Source organism: Pteropus medius, unplaced genomic scaffold, assembly GCF_902729225.1.
Source record: "Pteropus medius unplaced genomic scaffold, Ma_sr-lr_union100, whole genome shotgun sequence".
NCBI lineage: Eukaryota > Metazoa > Chordata > Mammalia > Chiroptera > Pteropodidae > Pteropus > Pteropus medius.
Genome location: NW_024354500.1, coordinates 27,023,900 through 27,041,073, shown reverse-complemented (window position 1 = coordinate 27,041,073; position 17,174 = coordinate 27,023,900). Strand labels below are relative to the sequence as shown.

General features: G+C 33.1%; 1 protein-coding gene and 1 pseudogene across 14 annotated transcripts in view; both read right to left on the bottom strand.

Moving 5' to 3' along the window:
• KHDRBS2 (KH RNA binding domain containing, signal transduction associated 2) overlaps nucleotides 1-17,174 on the bottom strand; it is a 512,467-nt gene that overhangs the window by 212,825 nt on the left and 282,468 nt on the right. The gene's annotated exons all lie outside the window — the stretch shown is intronic.
• LOC120595261 (uncharacterized) lies at nucleotides 8,072-8,190 on the bottom strand (annotated as a pseudogene).

Sequence of the window (17,174 nt, the reverse complement as noted above, 5' to 3'; positions counted from 1 at the left end):
TTCATCAACATTAGTTCTGTGCCCTGTATTGAGTTTATAACCTGATTTGTTTTCATCTCAAATAGGGAAATTATAGGGTCTCAAGAGGTGAAGATAGCCAAAGGAGCTTCAGTTTTCTTTTGTTTCCTATAAAATGTAGCTTCAAGCAACATCTGGATACTATTTACAATGTTCCTGTCCTTTGTCTGATGGTGAGATTCTTATTCTGTTCTAAAGACCTAGAGTAACCCCAGCACAGACTCATATCATTTAGAAGTGGGGACAGAAAGCAGTGTTTCTGTTGAACCTGTATAAACATAACAAGATGAAAAACTGAGAAGGGAGCACTTGGGACTGTTTCATTGCTTGGCTCAGGGAGGAATATATTATTATTAAATATATTAACATTATGTAGATTAAATATATTAAATACACTTATTTGTTTATATATCTGTTCCAGGTACTGAGGATATAGTAAACAAGAGAGGCCTCACTGAGCTTACATTCTAATGTGGGGAAATAGATTCAAAGAAAGCAAACAAAGGAAATAAGCAAGTTTATTTCAGACAGTAAAATGCTATAAAAAAAAAAGAACAGGACAACATGGCCAAAAAAGCGTAGAAATTGGCTTAGATGAGAAGTCAGCCACAGTCTCTCTGAAGAGGTAATACAGGAACTGAGACCTACCAAAAAAGGAGCCTGTCATGTGAGGACCTGGATCACGAGTCTTCCAGGTAGCTGGACTGCAAAGGCAATGAGCACGGAAGGAACAGAGCCTCTTTTAATGACCAGCGAGAATGCAAGTGCATGTATATGAAGAATTTAGTGAGCAAGAAAGAGAATGATATTAGGTCAGATAAGCAGGCAGGGGCTAGATCATGGAAGTCCTTCTTGTTTTTAGGCTAAAGAGGATATTTCAGCTGCTATGAGAAAAATGGGGTAAAGTCTAACTGGAGTGGAACCCAGGAGAGGGGTTAAGACACTATTGTAGCAGTATATATATACACTGGCTACTGCAGTCATCCCTACTGTTACCATGGAAAGTAGTGGAGAGAAACAGTCATTAAATAACTGCAGATATAGTTGCAGGCAGAACTGGCAAAGATTGCTGATAGATTAGATATGGAGAGTTATTAAAAAGTGGCCTCAAAGTTGACTCCTAGATTTTTGATCTTTGCAACTGATTTGGTGGTGTCATCACTGAGATGGGAAAGATAGTGAATGTGAGTTTCCCTCTTGTCTCTCTCCATTCTTAAAAAGGAAATCAGATGTTTCTCAACAAGGAGCCTTTTTAATTTGGTGATTTCTAAGGTGTGATATGATTCTCTCCTATGTGAGTAGCCTATCTTCTGGGCAGACATGCAAATCTTTAAGAACCCTGATTAAGAAAACATAAAAGAGACAAAAGACATAGTTGTTAATCATAAAAGGAAAAAATAAATATCTTTACATGAAGGCTTCTAGGGATCAAAAAGAAAGGTGAAAAGTTAGTTAAGAGAACAATTTGGGCAGATTTCCATGTATAAAGTTATGAAGCCAGGACAGAAAAATGATAGGGCTAGGGAATAGTTAATGATATTACAAAAGTATCATGTCTGAAGTGGACAGTAGAAGGGTGTGTGGATGGAACATAGTTTGGAAGACTGGAGCCTTGTGTTCTCAAGACAATTAGTACTGTCAGATTGGCATCACCATGGGCAGGCTTTGGAAAGATCCCTCAGGAACATGGATGACAGACTAGAGCTGGAGGAATGTCATTCAGTTCGCCTAAAGAAACAGAATTACTGTAGAAGACTTTTATAGCAGTCCAGACATGAAACAGTGAAGGATAGAATGAGGAAAGAATTTAAGTTTTACTCTTAACTAGTTTTGTGCCTTTGAACAACGCATTTCTGGCCTAGTTTTCAGATATGGAAAATAAAAAAGTGTTTCTGATGATCCAACTGAATAATCTCTGAGATATCTCCACCAGACTTTCTCCGGAAGAAGGCTGCTGTGGATATCAGCATAAGGGCACGGTACTGGATTTTTACTTTCCTACTGTAGAATCAAAGTACAAATGATTAAGATCCTAGGTACACTTGGAAAAGTGCTCTCTCCTTGTTCATTTATATATAATTATTATTATATATAATTTCTTCTTAAGACACATAGATAACACTTTGCTTTGCAAGCCATCTCATTCTATATATTTTTTGATACAAAGTCTCTGAGATAAATAGAAAAAAAATTTTAAAAAAGATTTAAAAAATAGTATTAACAAATCCTCTTGAGGAGAGAAAGAGAATGTTTTAGAGACATTCTCTTTCTTGGGTTTGTTGTACCAGCCTTAATGCTGGTATAGACTATGAATTGCAGTTGGAGTCTTAGAACTAGTGGCAGTAAAGGGCTTTTGTGGTTATTAAACACCTCAACTTTACTCAGGCATTTAGCAAACCACAAAAACCATTAATTGGCTGTCTTCTGCACCATCACGGATATTGCTTCCAAAGTATCAGTAAGTACAGAGCAGATCTATGGTTCTCTTTCTTCTGTCACTCTCCAGATAATTTATAGATTAGAAATACATACCCAGATATATTGCTTTTACAATGAAAGAAAAAATTCTTCCAGGAGGTCTGATTTCGAAAGTTTTCGAAAACACGCTTAATTCTAAACTTAATTGGCCTGATGCTTGAAAACCATCCATTTTGAGGCTTAGAACTTAATTTGAGTGATTTTCACATGGCTTTGTTCTGAAACGCTAAAAAGATATCTGTAAAATCTTGTTGGCTTATAGACCTATATTATTCTAAGTTATTGATGTTTATACAGACTGAGGTGAGCATGCGAAGGAAGATAATCCAACTCTTGCCAAATTACTCTGGTGATTCCTCTAAATTATTTGCTACGCAACTAGAGTTTTAATTTCCACCCAAACGTTTAAGATATATCAACTTCTGTTCTGTCTCTATTTAGGATATAATTGTAGTATACTTACGTATACAAATCAATAGTGGATGAATTGTCCAGTCCTGCCTAACTAAGCATTACAAAGAAACATTTATATTCATTATCACTATCAATGCAATATTGATTTGAAAACTAATAAATACAAAAAGTGATTCAAGATAAATTAAAAACTCAATCAGGATTTCAAGAAAATGAGAACACAAGCCACATACTGGGAAAAAAATATTTGCAAAAAACATTTCTGATAAAGGACTGTTATCCAAAATATACGACGAAGTCTTCAAACTCAACAATAAGAGAAAAACAAAATGGACAAAAGATCCAAACAGATACTTCACCGAAGAGTATATACAGATTACAAATAAGCATATGAAAAGGTGCTCAACATTGTATGCCATTAGTCAGCTGTACATTAAAACAACAAAGAGAACACACCTATGAGAATGGCAAAAATTCAAAATTGACAACACTAAATGATGGTGAGTATGTAAACCAACAGGAATTATCACTTATTGCTGGTGGGAGTGCAAAATGGTACAGCCACTTTGGAAGACAGTTTGGTAATTTCTTACAAAACGAAATATACTCTTACCATACAATCCAGCAATCGTGCTCCTTGGTATTTACCCAAAGAAGCTGAAAACTTATGTCCACACAGAAACCTGCACACAAATGATTATAGCAGTTTTGCTCATAATAAGCAAAACTTGGAGGCAACCAAGATGGTGAATGGATAAACAAACTGTGGTATATCTAAACAATGGAATATTATTCTGCACTTAAAAAAAAGAAAAAAAAAAGCTTTCAAGCCATGAAAAGACTTGGAGGAAACTTAAATATGTATGAAAGTAGCCAATCCAAAAAGGCTACAAACTATGTAATTCCAACTGTATGACATTATGAAAAAAGCAGAATTATGGACATCGTGAAAGGATCAGTGGTTGCCAGAGGTTAGAGGAGAAGGAGAGATAAATAGGTAGAACACTGACAATTTTAGGGCCATGAAACAATTCTGTTTATTACAATACTGGTAGATACGTATCTTGGTCCATTCAGATTAGTATAACAGAAGATCATAAACTGAGTGGTTTATAAAGAACAGAAATTTATTTCTCATAGTTCTGGTTCATATATGGACTTATTGTATTCTGAGTCCTCTCACATGGCAGAAGTCCTCGCATGGCAGAAGGGATGAGGGGTGAGAGATCTGTCTGAGGTCTCTTCTAAGGGCATTAATTCATGTATGAGGGCTCCAACTTCATGATCTAATCACCCAAAGTCTCACTTCCTGATACTATCACCTTCAGGATTAGGATTTCAACATATGAATTTCAGGGCGATATAAATATTTGGTCTAGAGCAATACAAGTCACTATACATTTGTCAAAACCCACAGAATGTACAACACCAAGAGTGAACTCTAATGTAAACTGTAGACTTTGGGTGATAGTGCTGTGGCAATATTGGCTCATCAACTGTAATAAATGTACCACTATGATGGAGAATGTTGATAATGGGGGAATCTATGCATGTGTGAGGGCTGACATCATATGGGAAATCTCTGTACCTTGCTCTCAATTTTGTTGTGAACCTAAAACTGCCCTAAAAGTAAAGTGTATTAAAAAAGGTTAATTAGGATATTATTTTGATTGCATGATTGAAATAAATATTATTTTTTACCAAGTTGAAACAACCTATACAAGCTTAAAAAATCATGGTGCTAGATAATGGTGCTCATCATCAGAGGTAGAAGGCTGCTCAAGCCTCTTCCATATGCACTGAAGATCTCTAAGGAGCCCTATGTGCATCATGAACATACTGAATTCATCTTTATTGCACCTCAGTGAATGATAAAGGGTTGGAGGATTATCATTCTCATTTACAGAATCAGAGGTTAAATGAAGAATAGAAGGCAAATCACAAGCAGGGATTTAATGGTAGAAAACATTTTAAATGTCTTATATTTCTCATCATTATGCCAGTTAAATTGTTCCTATTTCATTTTCCTCTTGTTCTGAGATCCTGTCAGCCTAGACCTATTCAGAAATTAAGCATGCTGAAATCAAAATAGCATAGATTTCTGAATCAGAGCTCCAAGTCCCTTACTCTACATATATTATTATGGGCTAGATGGGGGCTATCTATCCTAATCATTGTGTTCTTCTAAAAAACAGAAAAGGAAATCAAAGACTATCATTACCTTGTTGGTAAATTGGTATTGCTGCTGCTGTTGTTGATTGTGGTGTTTGTTGGTGGTGGTATAAGAGTGTGTTTGACATGTGTGTAAAATGTATGTATATTAGTTGTCTGACTAATAGATTGGCCCAGGTAAGCAAATGATACAGATAATTATAGAAATTGGATAGGCTACTTTCTAGGTCTGAAGAGAGGAATTCTGAGCTCTAGTTTGAATTCTGTCTGTGTAACATACAACTCACCTTTCTTCTATCTACTACCTATTTTATTATTTCTAAATAAATAAATGACTGAATAAATGAATGAATGAATGAACTTCTGAATATTTGAAGACAGCTCAAACTATATTGTGAGCCTCCAGGTAACATATTATTCTCACACATGTACATTTACATGTGTGCTGCATAAAATTAAAAATACAATGAAAACTGAGGGCAATGACCAGGTAAATGGAAAAGCAGAAAACACAGCAGCCCAGAGTTTATTTGGAATACGTGATTATGCAAAAATTTTTAAAAATTCAAAAGGCATCTAAAGAAGTCAGGAAAGGGTTAGCAAGAGCAACAGAAGTGTGACTCAGGGCACAGATAAATGGGGCTGAGTAACTTACATTAAAACAAAATGGGCAATAAATGGTAGTATAGTCATTTGTCGGTACGTTGGAAATCGACTGTACAAAGCTTGATGACATCTAAATGCACAGTGTGAAGAGATGAAACTGTTATGTCAAAATTATTCATGTAAGCCAGCTAGCACATAAGGTTTTTTTTTTTTTAGCTTTTATGCATTGGCTAGTTTTTGCATAATTTCTATTTGTAGATACATGACTACAATATGATCTTTCATATAGTGCCTCCGTTTTAAAAAGTAGTCTTTTGTCTAATTTCTTCACTTTGAATTATTTCTGGCCACATTCACTATGACTTATAATCTAAAAAGAACAACCACTAAACTATCACACTTTTCCAAATTCTGAAAACCATTGGCCTACTTAAGAAATAAGAAGAGAAGACCTACCTTCTTCTCTCTGTGGGAGCTAAAAGTCTGGTATTCTCCATGCGGGGCCCTATCTCTGGGTCTTTCAGAGGGACCTGGGGTGAAATATCACTTCAGTACATTTCTCTCCCCTTCTATAATTCTGAGAGTAGTGTGAGAAAATCTCTTTTTATGTGTTTTGAGTTGAAACAAAAATCAATTTCTACTCAAAAAAATAACACAAGACACTAAGAGCTTAAAAAAGATAAAAATCTGATTGTAGCATTACTGTACAATGGTAGCATTTAGGTTTTTAACTTCAGGATAAAACAATTGTGGGTGCCATGCCAATTTTCAGAAGTTAAATTTTAAAACTGTGAGCAAAAAAGAAATTATATTATTGCATTAATGTATTATCGTATTGGACTCTGGAAAGAGGATGTCAGGTAGCAATTATGAATGTGTGGTCCCACTGCCGGAGTCAGATTGAGGCATTGACATTTATTATCTGTGTGGCTTAATTTAAAACGTTAAGCCTTAGGGGCCTAAATTTTCTTATCTATAAAATGGGATTAATAATAGCAATAAACAAGAGTAAAACTTTCGGGATTAAATAAATTAACATACGTAAATTACTAAAAATGGTGTCTAGTACATGCTGGGCATATGATAAATGTTAGCTATTATTTTCCCCATGTAGTTTACAGAGTCCTCTATTTTGATATACACCACCTATTTGAAATGATAAGGTCAGTCTGTTGTATCCACCTTATTGTATTTCTTTGAAGAATTTTAGCTTAAAAGGGAATTCCAAAGTGTTACATATATGTAAGTACATTCTATCCCATATTTTTTTAAAATGGTGAAATATCTTCGAACTACAGTAAATTATAAAATATGAGAAATTTGTTTTAGGCTATTTATTTTTGAAAAGTTTAGGCTTTGGGTGAGAATGTATTACAGGGCAAACCCTGATTTGAACTCGGGAAGATTCATAGTCATGAATCAGTTTAGGGCTGCTTCTTCATACAGTACATTTAATCAAAAGTCAAATCTGAAACTATTTTCAACTGAGTATCTGGAAAAAATCCAATCCTAAAAAAGTCTGCAGCCAGATGATATTTCTACTCAGTGATCATAATATCATTAGTATAAAATGCAGGTCTACAGAAGACAAATATAACAAAAACACTGACATTTAATAGAAGGGTTTGCAGAAATACAGTTGGGAAGAAAGTGAAATACTTACAATGAAATAGAAGACTCATGCAAATCACTCCATAAAAGTGAAAATGAATAAAAGGTCAACATAAGCCAAAACAGTTAATGGGGGAAGGGGTATTACCCATTTCAAAAATAAGAAATATTTTTGAATAAGAAAGAAAATTAAAAAAGCAAAGAAAAGTTTCAAAAAAAAAGAATATGCAAGACAAAAGTTTTAAATTCAATTCACTTAGGAAGATCTATAAACAAGGAAAACACAAAGTATCATCAGTTCATTAGTTCAAATCAGGAGTCTCATTTTAAATTGCATGGTATTATCCTTGGGCAATGAGCAACACAGCTTAAAGCTCCAGGATATGTTAAAGTATTTTTAAATGTTCCTGTATTTTCCAGTGTCTTATTTTCATAATAAATGTTAAATTGTCCATATCACCTAGTGTTCTTTTAGCATTTATTTACTAATTAACTTTTTTGCAATTCTAGATAAACAGTATATTCTATTAACTTTCCAAGTTTCATTATACAGACATTAAGTGGCCTTCTTTATTGATTTTCTTTCAATGTGTATGTGAATATTTTATCAAATTACTTAGACACTTGTTGGCAACATTCCTGGGATTTTTATTTTTATTTATTTATTTATTTATTTATTTATTTATTTATTTATTTAGCAAGGCAACCCTTGGTTTACCTCAAAGATTGCAAGGACCTTGTCAGCTTCTAATCTCTTAATTTTTACTTTTTATGTCTACAGCACCTGGTCTTCCTAGGTGGTCTCCCATCCAAGTACTAATCAGGCCCGACCCTGCTTAGCTTCCGAGATCAGACAGTATCGGGCTTGTTCAGGGTGGCATGGCCGTGGACTGCAGATTTTTTTTTAAATACACATCTTCAGACTTTCTAAATGGTTCGTATTATTCATATTATTATCAAAAGGATAGTAAAATGCTTATTCCCCACAAATTTGCTAACAATGATAAGTCATCATCTTTTTTTTTTTTTTCCATCTATATGGATAAAAAATTTTAACTCATGATGAATACTTTTTTTAGCCATTTGGATTGCCAACTTTCTGAAGAGCCTATTTATTCTTCTATTGGGTTATTCTTAATTTTTAGGTATCTACTTGTAGGGACTTCTGTTTCAAACCAAGATTAAATAACTGAGAACAGATTTACCCTCCTATCTGGAAAAAAAAGTAAAAAAAAAAAAATTAAAAAAACTCCAATAGTTTCAAAGCATTGGACTTTAGGCAGACAAGAATAGATCCTTGAGTAATGGGAAACAAATGAGGTTAAGTTCTATAATTACGGCCTTGAGAAAGTCTTCAAGCCATGATATAGGGAAGAATAATCCAGACAGAGCCCAGAAAACTTCCTCAGGTGTAGAGACATTTTTGAGAGTCCAAGGAGTCCCTGGTTGCTACAGCTCCCAGGAAAGAGTAATAAAGAGTTGCAAAAATAAACAACTCTGAAAATCTGAAGAGGACCCCTTTTGAGTATTCAACATAGTCCTCTTCAGTGCCTCTGTGAATGGGAACCTCCTGGGTCCAAGAAAAGAAATACAGAAAACTAGAAGAAATAGTCCACATTTTCCACATGGGACCAGAAGCGGAGGCTGACTGACTACACTAGAAAACTTAAATTATGGGACATTGGGTATGGTGCTCAGAAGGGTCTTTTGTCAGTGGTGGGAAATAATTAGCCCTAGATTAAACAGCTCTCTGACCTTGCCTAATAAATTTGAAAAGACATGATAGAATCGGTTTACAAGTAACTTAACAACATTCTAGAATAAAGTTGATGAATACTTACAGTAATAAAAATTCAGCACTTAATAAGGGAAGATTTATAATGTCTAGCAATCAATCTAAAATTACCATGCAAAGAAAAGTAAAATATAATCAATAATCAGGAGAAAAAATTAATGAATTGAAACAGATGCAGAATGGATAAAAATATTAGAATTAGCTGTGAAAGATATTAAAACAGTTTTTATAAACTGTATTCCATTTAATGAAACAGATAAGTAGACATGGGGGGAGGCCTAAATTGAATTTCTAGAGGTGAAAATTAGAATGTCTGAAATGAAAAATATACTAGATAGAATCATGACAGATTAGACACTGCAGAAAAAAAGATGAATAAACTTGAAGACACAATAGAGACTATCCAAAATGAACACCAAAGATAAATAAGAATTAGAAAAAAAATGAACAGAAAAGAGAAGTCATGAATTACTAATATCAGGAAAAGGAGAGGTAATATTACTACAGAGTATACAGATATTAAAGAGAATGGAAATATTATGAACAAATTGATACCAAAAAATTAAATGACTTAGATGATGTACAAACTCTTTGAAACACAAAAGCTACCAAAGTTCACTTAAGATGATACAGATAATATATAACTCACATAGAATTTTTTTCTATTAAAGATATTGAATTTACAGTTAAAAATCTTGAAACAAAGAAAAATCCAAACTCAAATGTCTTCATTTATAAAATTTACCAAACATTTACAAAAGAAATACTAATTCTCCACAAACTCTTTCAGAAATTTGAAGAATATGGAATATTTGTCTGACCAAAAAATAAAATAATAAAAAAAACCAAAACCTCAGCAGCATAGAAATAGAAGCAAACTTGCTTAACCTGACAAAAAGGACCTATGAAAAACTGACAACTAATTATCATATTAATGATGAAAGAATGAATTATCCTAAGATTAGAGAAACGGCAAGTCATCTTGTACCACTTCTATTCAGTGCTATACTGGAGGTTCTGGCTAATGAAACAGGGCAAAGAAGAGATAAAATTCATGCATGTTGGAATGAAAGAAGTTAAACTGCTTTTGTTCGCAGATGACATATTCATCTATGTAAGGAATCTAACTGAATTTACTAGAAAGTTAATAGAAGCCATGAATGAGTGAATTCAGGAATGCTGTAAGATATAAACTACATATAGAAAAATAAACTGTTTCTTTGAAGTAGCAACAAATAATTAAAATTGAAAACACAAAAACATACCCTTTACAGTAGCATCAAAAATATGAAATAATCTTGCAAAAGATGTGAAAGACCTGTACACTGAAATTTAGAAAACTCTGCTGAGAGAAATTAAAGAAAACAAATTAATGGAGAGATATACCATGTCATGTGTTAGAAGACGCAATGTTGTTAAGTGGTCAATTCTCCTCAAATTGTTTTATTTATTTAATGCAACCTAATCTATCCTGTCATGCTAGGGATAGTAAGTGGGCCATGGAGATAGCTGAGAGAAATAGATTTTTATAAAGGGCTATAAGAAAAATTTAGGAAGTGGAGATATATTTCACAGATGCATACATGTGCCAACATATCAAACTGTCCACTTTAAATAGGTACAATTTTTTAAATCAATTATACTACAATAAAGTTGATTTTAAAAATGTAGACATTTTATATTATGACTATTAATCCTTAAACTGTGATAAACAGTAAAATTCTTTGAAGTCTAACATTGTTCTTCAGATTTTATATCTTTACTATATTTATTTTTATTAATATATAGATAAATGTCTAGCAAGATGAAATTATCTAGTCTTATTTATAAAATTTGAGACTTTGGGTTACACGAAAATAATAGCAAAAACTAAAGTTATGTAAATATTCTCTCATTCTATTTATTATTTATTTTAGATTTTATTCAATTTAGAATTTATTAGTTCATTAATTTATTAATTCGAAGTAGCTAAATATATGTTAATTATTATACATTTGATCATTATTACTAGTGATTGTACAGAAATACATAACTTAAAACGTGGAAAATGATAGTTAAGCTTAATTATCCTTACATTTGCTTTTTTTACTTATTAAGTCATGCATTTAATATTTATTGAGAGTCTATAAGGTATCAGCACAAGAGAGTCAAGAGTGAAGTAAACTGACAAATGTTCTTCCCTGAAGTGAGGTAAAAATTTCATGTTGAGAGAGTGATAGACGACAAATTAAAAAGTAAAATAAATCACGTGTTTTGATATATTATGTTGAATCTTAAATACGTGATATGTGCTATATAAGGAAAATGTGAGGTATGTGTTATATTAAAAAATAAAACAGAGAAAGGAAAAAGAATTCCAAGAGGGTGGTAGGAATTTCAATTTTTAAATAGGGTAAAATCAGGAAAGGCCTCATGAGGTTACTCGTGAGCTGAGACTCACAGGGCGAATGAAGAGATGTGGATCAAGGGCTTTGTGGGATGCGGAAACAGCAAAGGCATAGGTTTTGTGGTGGGACCGTCCATGCCTGCTGTGTCTGTGAAATATCGGTGAGGCCAGCGTGGCTGGAGCAGACTTTGGCTTTTACTCTAACTAAACTAGGAATCACTAGAAAGTTTTAAATAGAGAAGTACTATGATATGTATGCTTTAAAAGGATCACTAGGTCTGCTGTGCTGAGGATAGGCTGTGTGCAGGATGAAGGCCCAGGGCAGATGAAGGCAGAACAGTTATGACACAGTAAACTGTTTATTGTAGCCTAGCAGCATGGTACCCAGACAAATCAGGCACATGGAAATAAAGCCAAATCAGGTGGAGACTCGTTTTGTGTAGTCAATAGCCACTCATTATTTTTCTAATTGCAATTAGACCACTCTCCTTAGCTCCATACTGGTAACTGGGTAGGGTGGTCGGACATTATGGGAAAGATTAATTATATCAAGGGCATAATATGGGCTTGAGTTTAAAACAGTTAATACTAATGTTAAGCCATTTAATTCTTTCACTTAAATGAGCATCTTTTTTTATAATGTGGTGCCTGAAACAACATGTAGCCTCATAACAGAATTGGTTGACATTAGAACTTACAAAATTATCTTGCTAAAAGAGCGATCACTGATTTCCAACAAAAGGCAGAAAAATTGAGATGTTCTGTTTTATAGGTATGTATTGTGTGCAGTGGTTTTCACACTGTTTTAAGTCACTACTTAAGTGATATTATTAAGTTTACATCGATATTTGTACAATACGCACTTTCTGAAAAGACAAAGCAAGACTCAAAATTAGTGCTATAGAAGTGTTGAGGAATAATTCACTACTTTGTAAAAAGATATTGGACACATACTGTGTGCCAGTGATAAAGGAATCTCTTGCAGTACAAAGATAAATATTATCTTTTCTTCAAGAAATTAGTAGTTTTGTGGAGTAATAAAATTTCTAGTAAAGATGAGCACGTTAGTATTACTTCAGACATTTATTGAGCACTTGCTGTGTGCTAGGCATTTTGTTGCATGTATTATATCTCCAATCATCACATATCTATAAAGTAGGTAGTATGTTATTGCCATTTTAAGAATGCAAAAACTGACACAGGTTAAATGACATATCTATAAATAAACAGGGATTGGATTATAAATAATTGTAAAAAGTACTTTGGTGTTATATAATAGTACCATAGGTTTACAGAGGGAGGTTCCAAGAGTATACAGGAACTACAGTAAAGAAAGGAAGTAATGTGGATTGGATCCTGGGTGACAGAAAAGAGGCAAAGAATATGACAGAAGGACTCATATGTGAAAAGGGACAATTTATTATTTTTTAAAGAACTAGGTAAGAAGTGTTAATCATTGCTGGATGGTGGTGTAAGAGGGGGTGAGCTTAGATGGAGCAGGAACTCGGCTTGGTAAGGTAATTTGGCGAGGGAGTTGCCAAGGTTTTTTAAGTCGAGTGTAAGTGTTTTAGAAAGACAATGGATTGAAAAAGTGTAGAATTTTCTCCTGAGGTAGTAACTGCATAACATGCTGCGAGATGGACAGCAAGCAAGTGTAGGTTTGGAGGACAAATCTGAAAATACTAAACCAGGGAGGAGTGGTGCTCCCAGATGAGTGCTCAAGTCTGAATCATTGCACTTAAGGGGCTGCAGCAAACTCAAGTATTATAGGTGAGAGGTTCTGTGAGGCGGCTGGGATTTGGGATTATTGGCCTGGAGATCTTTGGTATCAGGTAGGATGGGCACTGAGTCTATGGGTTTGAAATTCAGGAGAGAATCTGAAGCAAGATTTTATGGTGTTATCAGCAAGTAGGTGGGAATCAGAGAGAAAAGAGTAAAGGATGTTGTCTAGAAAGAAAAATTTTAAATAAAGAAAAACAAATGGGCCATAGACTAGACATCATTTTCCTGGATTTTTATCTTTTTTTTTTTTAAGTCACTTCTCATGTGTATAAATAAGTGGGAAAGGGTTTCAAACAAGTCTCTGGTTTTCTGACTTCATTCCCCACCCCTATCATCCTTAGTATTCATCATCTAGTGCTTTTTCCAGAAGTATCTAGTTGACACATATAGCTGAAGAGAAACTACCTAAAGTTTGGAAAAGGACAGGCTTTACATTACTGACTTTGTCAATTAATAGCTAGCTGAACAGGAAAATGTGCTAAAAATTTCAGAGATAACAATGATGACAACAACAACAACAACTAATAATAATAATAATAATAATAATAATAATAATAATTTCTTACAGAGCTGTAAGCAGGATGAGTGATAATGTAAAATAGTAGGTTTGTAGACTTATTTTACAAAATATAGTAAAATAACTGCTATATGCTAATGATTGAGGTTATTGTTACCCTTCTAAAAAGTCTCAAAGTCAAATATCTTGGGGCTATCATACCTTTTTAAATAAATAGAATTTCATCCCATTACCTCCAAAGTAAAATTTCCTTAAGTGACTAGTTTAAAAATTTGATTGTCCGAACTCCCCAAATTGTGTCCTTTGAACACTATTTGGTGGGCCAAGAGAGTCTCCTGACCACATTCATAATCACTTTAAAAACACAGGTTAATTCAATTCACGACAAACAGATGAAAATATGTTGTAATGTATATACTGCATAAATGTACATCTGCTGTACAGAAATGGAAACACACAAGGTTGAGATATTTATTTTAAATCTTACAGTTGAGTTTTGCAATCAGCTATAAATTGTAGTATCTGATAGTTCTGTACCTACAAATAAAGTAGGTTCTGAGAACAGCTAATTATTGGGATTTGTTTCACAGATGGAGAGATTGACACCATGACCTTTTCTCACAGAGCTTTGCCAGTCTTGGATACTCCCTACACTTGTAGTGGTTTCTGATGTCAGAGAAATACCAACTCAGTTTCACTCACTGCTTGACTGGTGAGCAAATCTAGTCTTATGTTTATCTCATTGTATAAAATGTTAAAACTTCCAGAGAAAAATGGAAGTTTCTAATGGAAAACAATGTGGTTGTTATCAAGTCAGATTGTGATTGCCTATTCAAATTCAGTATATAATATAGCAATTCTTTTTGGCTTCTACATTCAAATTCATACTTTTTAAAAAAAGTAATTGTAGTCCCTAAAACATATTAGTGCAAAATGCTAAGCAAAGCTGAATGAATTCTAGAGGAAATCATTCCTTTTTCCTCCTCCTTATTTACAACACTCCAATCCCCAGAGGAGAAAAACACCATTTTCATGATAAAATCATAAAATTGCTATGTAGAAACAAGTTAGTGAAGAGGAAATATGAGTCTGCTATTTGTATAATTTTCATTCTGTTGAGGCATGAGTATTTTAAGTTCTAAATTATTCATATTGTTACTCACAATGATCGACTATCTCATACAATGACTTCATTCATTTTATTTAATCTGACTCACAATATTCTTTTCAGCATATTTTAAGATCATATAAACATAACAAATGTGCATTTTAGTTAGGCGTTAGCTACCATATGACATGGATTTAAAACAGAAAAACATACAGGTCGTTATATATATGTTTTTTTTTTAATTTTTTTGTTTGTTTAATTAATTAATTATTTTTATGGTGACATTGGTTAACAAAATCCAGTAGTTTCAGGTGTACGATTTAACAGTAAGGCATATATATATTGCATTGTGTGTTCTCCTCCCATAGATTTCTGTCACCACACATTTGACCTCTCTTACCCCGTCTACCTCTCTCTCCCCTCTCCCACTTACCCTCTGGTAACCACTTATCTATTTTACGCATCCATGAATCTCTTGTTCGTTTGCCTTGTTCATATATTTTCGCACTATAGGAAGAACAATTACTTGTACAGGCATATATGTTTTCTTCAGTTTTATCATGCCTGGTATTTCTGCCTATATGTTTAAGGCAAAGATAATTTCTGACCTATATCATAACTATAGCTCAAAAATAGTTTCATGATGCTTTTGAAAGATTATAAAACTAAGATTTTTTGTCAGGCTATAAAATTTATTTCCTTTCTTATTCTCTTTTCCATTATAACCACTATTTTTAAAGACTACCAAAAACTCTTTGGCAGTGAAATTTAAAAGCAAACAGTGCTACTTATTAAAAAATATAATATTTTAACAATTACATAAAATTTCAAGTCTTTTACAAGAAAATTTCTTTCCCCTAAAGATAGCCGACAAAAGTTCCAAATTAGGCAAGGAAGTACAATACCAAGGGAAGGTTGAATACAGTACAGTTTTGCTCCTGTGTGGTTGTTAATGTCACCAGAAAATAGAGTGGGAAGAAGTGCTTAATGTAAGAAGCTATAAGAAAATAGTCATTGGGAATTAGAAATTAGAACTCAGAAGTTTATCATTTCATTAGAATAACACATGCCAGCTCTGTGCTTGAGTGTATAACAACTTTCCCATCTGTTATCAAAGTATACCTTAGCAAATGGCAATGTATTTTGATATACAGTTCTAATAGTTCTATATAAATACTCAATCTTAAAATATTGGCAAATACTATTCTTTTTGCTCGTTAGTTTGTTTCTTGGAAGTATTTATTTTTTAAATATTTTAGAATAATAGTATGTTAGCCATTCTCACTAAATCAAACTTTTACAAAGTGATGCAAATTTTACTTGTCAATGACATTCATTTCTCATTGTTTGTATGCTTTATACACCATTTTGAGATATTCAAGTGTATTCATTTTTAAAAGTGTTAAACTAAGTTTGAAAAGCAATCAAAAGAAATATAACCGAGTAATGTCATGTTCTATCTGAATCAGATGTGTGTAAAGTGTTCTTTTTTACAAATAATTACCAGAAAAAACCACTTTGGAAGATGATTCTAATTTTACTGATAGTTAAATCTTAAAAGCAAAATCTCCAGATTGATTTTTCATAGCTGAATTTAACATGTGTGGGTGTAGGCCAAAATCAAAAATTACCATCAGTTTTTCTACCTCCATGAATTTGGCTTAGAGAGCAGTTGATTACAGTACCTAATTTCCATCACTCAGTCATCTTAATAGCAATATAATAAGAGTATGCCCAAAAGCCATTTTCTACCATCTGGATATCTATAGGTTGCTTATTAAGACCTCCTCAATCATTCACATTCAACTTACTAAGAAATAGGGGGAAAATTCTAGAGATATAGGGAAGATTTTAGCAATGTGTAATGTAGCACAGGAAAAGATAAAATTGCCTATTCAAATGAATTAATTTAGCAGGACTCTTTGATATTATTGAGTTCTTGAACATTAACATAAAATATAACAAATTCGAATTCAAATTTGAGAACCACAGAAAACTAACAAAGTAAAAAAGATATAACTGCCCTTTAACAAATGTTTAAACAGAGGAAAGTTAATCTGCATTTACTATAAATAGACTTGTAATATTTTCAAAATTGTTGGATAAAGCCATTGTTTGTATTAACTTTTTACATGAACATAAACGTCATCTTTCTGGGTTTCACAGTCTTCTTATCCATAAAATAACAGATAAAGATTATTTGATTATAACAACCCCAAATCTAACATCCTTACAGTTTGCCATCTCTATTTATAAAGTCAATGTAAACAGAAGTGTTGATAAATGG